We start from the raw sequence: 7,077 nt of genomic DNA, 5'->3' as shown, positions 1-7,077 counted from the left end.
AGACAGGAAATAGGGAAGACCTGAAAAACACGGGAAAAAAACCTCGCTACAACTGTTGTTGAGGCACTTGGATCTAAGATCGGCACGTACATGTCATGAGTAAAAATCAGGTACACAAATGGGAATGAGTTGCTGGGAGAGAAAGGGAAAAAAAAAAAAAGGAGGAAACAGGTTCCAGTACCATCCTCTGAGATAAGATCCTCTGCCTGCCTTCTGGCAATAAACCATATATGCCACTAGCTGTCCTGTTAATATCTATTTCCTTTTAGAATAGAGCAGAAACATTGCAAAGAAACACTAGCGTCAATCTAGCTCAACACCCTCACTGGACGTATGAAGAAAGAAGTCCCAAGGGGTCGGGTGGCTTGGCAAAGAATCCACTCACAGGCTAGTCAATATCAGAACTCGATCTGAGTGCAGTTCAATCTCCTGACATCTAATCCAGTGCACTTTCTCTTAAAATTTGCCTCTCAAAGAAAAAAAAAAAAATCACATGGCTCTTGTAATCTATAGCATCAGTAGAAAGAAATATCCATTCAAAGATTTTGTTCTTTTTAGATATGGACTCTACTGGCAGCAAATCTTTTACCTCCTGAAACTAACTAGCACTAACTTACCTTTAACTGAGATCGAATCACCAGAGAATTCATATTTGCATATGCATAGTGTATATACAATGTAAATAGATTTCTGTCTTCCTGTCCTTGTTCTAGTCTAATGTTTCAGTTTGGCTGTACTAATCTATAAGCACCAGCTAGCAGGAAACACTGGACTGATGGCATATGCCATGCACTACAAGCAGTCTGGAGCCATGGCAACCTAAGTCTGTGGAGATGGCACCGAACTGTACCCAGCAGAAAGAGGCCCTAAATAAAATTCTGTTTCCCATTCATGATCGCCTCAGTAGCTACGGCAGACAGAAGCCCTCCTCGCTTACTTAGGTCACCAAATCACCTAAAGACTGTTCTGTTCTAGAAGCTTCTCCGCGAATGTGATCAAGGATTCGCATAAGTAGCTTCAGACAAAGGAAAAGGGAGCTACTCCAAAACATAACCATCACAAGCACGCGTGCTGCTAAAGGGCCAAATGTCCTTTCCTCACGTGGGCAGTTTCTAGGGGCAAATAAACTCAGGGTTCATTTAATAACCCAAATCACAGAAGCCATGATAGACCCTAAGTGAAGTGTGAGCAAAACGGCATCGTGTGAACTTATCTGACCGCAGAACCCCCGGGTAAACAATGTGTTTGTGGAAATAGGAATTCTCTGTTGAGCAGCAGCCCTCACTGCCCTCATTCTTAACTCTCACACCTGCAGTCCCAGAGACCTCTGTACACACAGGAAAATGGAATTACTTCTCACTCTCTGGGAGAGCTGCATCCCCCATTCCCAAGGGCGGGGTAGGCTGGCCATTTTGAATGCTGGGTGTTTGTATGTCAGCAAGCACCTATAGTCATTTCAGCTTCCTGAAGCATTTATGAACATAGGTTAGTCATATTTCAGCCACGATATGGGAGATAAGACAGCCAGGAGATCTCATAGGTAGGTAGTGAGGAATAAATCATGAAAAAGCACTTTGCAAAATATGAAGTATGATCCTAACGCTCAATAGCATAAGATACTTTACTTGACCATTAGCCTACTTTATCACAAGCTGCCTGGAAGGAAGGCGAAAGCTAGGTGTCATCAGCACAGCCTCCAGTTATGAACTGGGTCATAGAGAACAAAGTAACTTAGACTGGAGCTGTTTCATCTCAAATGAAACCAGGTCATTACGTTTTTCCAGAAGACACCCAGTTCTTGAGATCTTATGACCCCCATTTACCATTCAAAAATAAACTTTGTAATAAGGTAAAAGCTCATTTAATCCATTCATTTAATCTGGAAAAACACCACTAACAATGTATTGATTTTTTTTTTCTAAGAAGGTAACTTATTACCTATACTTGAGCCTAGGATGGTCTAATAAAGAGGCAGAACACAGAGGTAGAATTGTAAATAGGGCCCTATACCTGCAATTCATTTTCCAATACTGAAGCCCAGGAACTAACACCATTTTGAAACACTGATATATGACAGATAACTGAGACTAAACTATGTATATGAGGCTGACACCACGGAAAAACTGAATAAACAAAAAATGGCACAGGCCTGGACCAAACCTCGCAAAGCTGATGATACAATGTGAATAAGGTAAGCACTGTCTCTCCTTGGCTAATTTATAATCAAGATGAGATGACAAATATGTATGATATAAAGAAAGGGCAGGGACTTCCCTGGTGGTCCAACGGTAAAGAATCCACCTTACGATGCAGGGGACGTGGGTTCGATCCCTGGTTGGGGAAATCAGATCCCACGTGCTGCGGGGCAACTAAACCCACGTGCAACAACTACAGAGCCCATGTGCCCTGGAGCCCACGCACCACAACTAGAGAGAAGCCCATGGGCCACAACGAAGACCTGACACAGCCAAAAAATTAAATAAAAATCAATAGATAGATAGGTAAATATTTTTTAAAGGATAGTCTTCTATAAAATATTATAGGAAGGACTTGTCACCATTCTTTCTGCACCTCTATCCACCCTACCCTTACAAAGAAGGAAAATATCTCTGCCTTAGGCAACTACTCACTGTAAATTGCGTATTCAGTGGAAGTCATTCATAAAGGTTTCTGTTTCTTCTTTTTTGTTTGTTTGTTTGTTTGTTTTTGCGGTATGCGGGCCTCTCACTGTTGTGGCCTCTCCCGTTGCGGAGCACAGGCTCCGGACGCGCAGGCTCAGCGGCCATGGCTCACGGGCTTAGTTGCTCCGCGGCACGTGGGATCCTCCCGGACCAGGGCACGAACCCGTGTCTCCTGCATCGGCAGGCGGATTCTCAACCACTGCGCCACCAGGGAAGCCCTGTTTCTTCTTTTGAAAAGCAAGCTCCTGTACATATTCACACATGTTCAAGTGACATGTTATGATGTCTGGAATTTTCTTCAAAATAATCCCATAGTGGTAGGGCGGGAAAAGGGGCAGAGATCAACCCTGATTGACCATGGGTTGACACTTAGGGGTTGATGTTGGGAACATGAAGTTCCTTTGCACTACTTTTCAACTTCCCAGTGTTTGAACATTCCCATGATGAGTTTATAAACTGCCATCTAGCCGCATAGCCCAGGGAGATCAGCTCGGTGCTCTGTGACCACCCAGAGGGGTGGGATAGGGAGGGTGGGAGGGAGGGAGACGCAAGAGGGAAGAGATACGGGAACATATGTATATGTCTAACGGATTCACTTTGTTATAAAGCAGAAACTAACACCCCCTTGTAAAGCATTTATACTCCAATAAGGATGTTAAAAAAAAATTGCCATCTGCCTTATAGAGCAACCTCAAACGCAGGTCATCGTGAACAATAAGTGTTTTCTCATAATCGCTTTTCTCCGGAGAGCAGGAAACCATACCAACCCTGCATTAGAAGTGGACTCAGACGGTAGGGGTCAGAGGCTCTGGAGATGTGGTTCACCAGATTCATGAGCATCTGGCCGGGACCGCAGATTCCAGCATCTAAGGACACTTGATTGCTGACAGGACACTTCAGACAAAGGATGCCACAGAGGATTATAAAAGCATCGGAATATGAGTAACAGGCAGCTATAGTGGCTCTGTGATGACCTCTACAAAGACTCACATCCCCAGTCACCCCTGTGAAACAAAGTCATCACGTGTAACACCATACAACGGAGGATGGTATCACGGGAAAGAAAGGTATGTTCCATGGAATCAATTTGGGACGATAACTCTTTCTAGAAGAAACCAAGTAAAAGCATCTGCCCATTTCGTGCTTTACCTCATTCTTTGTATTGACTCTGAATCTTGTTAATATCAACGGACCAATAACCATGAATGGATTGGGGGGCCGATTTCCACCCTCAAATCCAATCCCACCCATCCTTTCTCTTGCTTTTCTCTACTGCAGAGGTTGAAAAGCTAAACACACACACTTGCCTGGACACGATGACATTACTGGTAGCCTTAAGCAAAATGTATTGTCTGGGGGCTTCAATACCGGGATGGAAAGAAGGAACCAGCAGGCCAACATGTTAAGGAAAGCAAAGCCGAACAACCCTCAGTAATACCTGCTATGACACAGATATGTTTACACTATTGTTCGATTGGGGTTTTGGTTACATGCAGCCAAATACACGCTTATCTGCTTCAAGAAGAGAATCAATGTCTCTCTAAGCAAATGACAACCCCAAAGAGATATGCTGGTAAATGTTTAACAACCAGTTTTCTGAAAGGCAAAAAGAAAAGACCTGGTTTTGTAGGGTCTGCCAATTTCTGTGGCGTGAAAATTCGCACCATGGCCGAGTTTAAGCTACCAATGGATAGCCTCAGCTGTGCAGTTGGGAAGGAATGTGCATAAGCAGCCGGTAGCAGTACAAACCAGCTTCAGCACGCCACTGGCTAGGTCCTATCTAGAATTCCCAGGAAGCCAGACTCAAGCAAATTGCTTAGAAATTGCCTATAACTCCATAGAGAAATGGTGTTGAGGTGCAAAGGATGGCAAGGAGGAAGGAAATGGGAAGAGCATGGATTTTTTTAGAATTGGTCATTGCTTACCAAGCCGGAAAGCATTACTTTTCACTCCTAGATTTCCTTGGGAGGCAAGAGCTCTAGAATTCTAAGATATCAACAACTTGGGAAGGAAATGTTTTGTGCTACTTGGTTATTCCACCTGACTCTTAAATTTGGCCTTGTAACCATCATGTAATCCTAAAGTGCAGGTGCCTCCATGTTGACTACTTGTTTAACCCCACAATCGTCCAGAGATAAATTATTTTGTGTGTGTTTTACAGATTAGGAAACTGAGGCACAGTCATTAAATAGCTTGCTCAAGGTAAGGCAGCTTCGGAGCTTATCCCTTAGGGCAGTAAACATCTGTGGTGACAGTCAGTTTGGGGCAGAGCTGCAGACAGGGAAGGTTTCACTTAGTGGCTATTGGACCCCAACGTATGAAAAGAATGCTTAGTATGGTGGTTTATAATGAACAGAAACACAGTAGCTTGTTTTCCTTTTTTAAGGAAATCGCGCCTCTAACACAAACGAGAACAAAACCCACAGGGACATTGTATGAAAGGTATTGTCAATTTTCACATTTATTCTCAGACTGTGTAGTTTTCAATTTTAATAACAGCTCATATCCCTGGCACTTCACTTGCACTTATAGATAATTGCTTGTAAAATGAAAAGGGCAAAAAGAAAATTAGAAGCTTCTAGAAGAGGAAACTGAAAATCCTATAGAGAAGACAATCATTTTCAATAATGGTTGCAATTATTGCTAAAGGATAGTTTCTGCTCAGCAAACATTTCATTTCCTACTTGTACTTCTCCCTGCTGAACTCCAACTTCTCCCTCACAATTGTGAATATGATCCCAGATGGAAAAAAATACAGGCATTAGAGCGAAACCCCAGCGGCCCATACGACTAAATGAAATATGCCTTATACCTACCATACTCAGGAGTGATTTCAGAATCCCATTCCCGTCTCTTCACCACAAGACCCCAAACGCCACCAGTGAGAGGGGAGTACAACTTCAGTAAATAAGGATTCACCTTGACAGTGCAATTACTATCAAGTGTTAGGGGCACCAGCCTACTGAGAAAAGGAAAGTTTTCATGGGCTATAAGGGAAGGTTATGAGGCGGGAGGGAGAAGCAAGAGAGAATAAGAGACGATTAGAGTGTGGTGCTGTGGGGAAAGGCAGTCTTGGAGGTAATACTGAATTGAGGTTGCTAATAAATGCAGAGCCTTTGGAGACTGCATGAGGTCAAAGTCAACAGAGGTGGGCTGTGAAAGATGGGAGGAATTAATCCAAAGCACAAGTGGTCTAATGTAATGGCACCCATGAACCAGGCTGCTGCATACAGAGGGGCTGAGCAGAGTGGAAAACTATCTCCCTCAAAACCACATAGAGGCTTGTGGGAATTGGGGACAATCCTATGTGCGTTTTGTTGCCATCCTAGGCCCTCTGGGTAGACCCTGATAAAAGGATACCCATCATACGCAACAATACCCCAGTACTAGAGGACCTACTGTTGGCCTGAGCCGTCTCAGAAGCTGCTGGCTCCCACGTTGCCCAAGGCCCTGTAGCAGCAGTAAATTCTAAGGTATAGGGAATTCCCTGGCGGTCCAGTGGTCAGGACTCCGCGCTTTCACTGCCAAGGGCCCAGGTTCAATCCCTGGTTGGGGAACTAAGATCCCACAAGTCGCGCGGTGTGGCCAAGGAAAAAAAAAAAAAAAAAGATATAGAAAGTAATTGTTGCATCAGGCCAGCTGCTGGGACTTTCATTACCACCAACTAGTCTTTTCTAATGCAAACCAGTCAAACTTCTCTGCACCAAAAAGACTGGAAGCAAAAACTCCCAATGTCTTCCTTTCTTCAGTAGAACCTTAAAGCCACAGGTTTCCAGATGAGCTATCCCAATTTCCTTTCTGGGGTATCCAGGACGGTAGAATGAATGTATAACTTGTTTTATTTTTTATTTTTATTTTTTAAAGTTTAATGACTTTTTATTTATTTATTTTTAACATCTTTATTGGAGTATAATTGCTTTACAATGGTGTGTTAGTTTCTGCTTTATAACAAAGTGAATCAGCTATACATATACATATATCCCCATATCTCTTCCCTCTTGCATCTCCCTCCCACCCTCCCTATCCCACCCTGCTCTAGGAGGTCACAAAGCACCCAGCTGATCTCCCTGTGCCATGCGGCTGCTTCCCACTAGCTATCAATTTTACGTTTGGTAGTGTATATATGTCCACGCCACTCTCTCACTTTGTCCCAGCTTACCCTTCCCCCTCCCCGTGTGGTCAAGTCCATTCTCTATGTCTGAGTATTCATTCCTGTCCTGCCCCTAGGTTCTTCAGAACCTTTTTTTAAAATTAGATTCTGTATATATGTGTTAGCATGCGGTATTTGTTTTCCTCTTTCTGACTTACTTCACTCTGTATGACAGACTCTAGGTCCATCCACCTCACTACAAATAACTCAGTTTCTTTTCTTTTTATGGCTGAGTAATATTCCATT

This window comes from Kogia breviceps, chromosome X, assembly GCF_026419965.1.
Source record: "Kogia breviceps isolate mKogBre1 chromosome X, mKogBre1 haplotype 1, whole genome shotgun sequence".
Lineage (NCBI taxonomy): Eukaryota > Metazoa > Chordata > Mammalia > Artiodactyla > Physeteridae > Kogia > Kogia breviceps.
The sequence above is the reverse complement of the archived record's forward strand: the minus strand, read 5'-3'. Positions refer to the sequence as shown.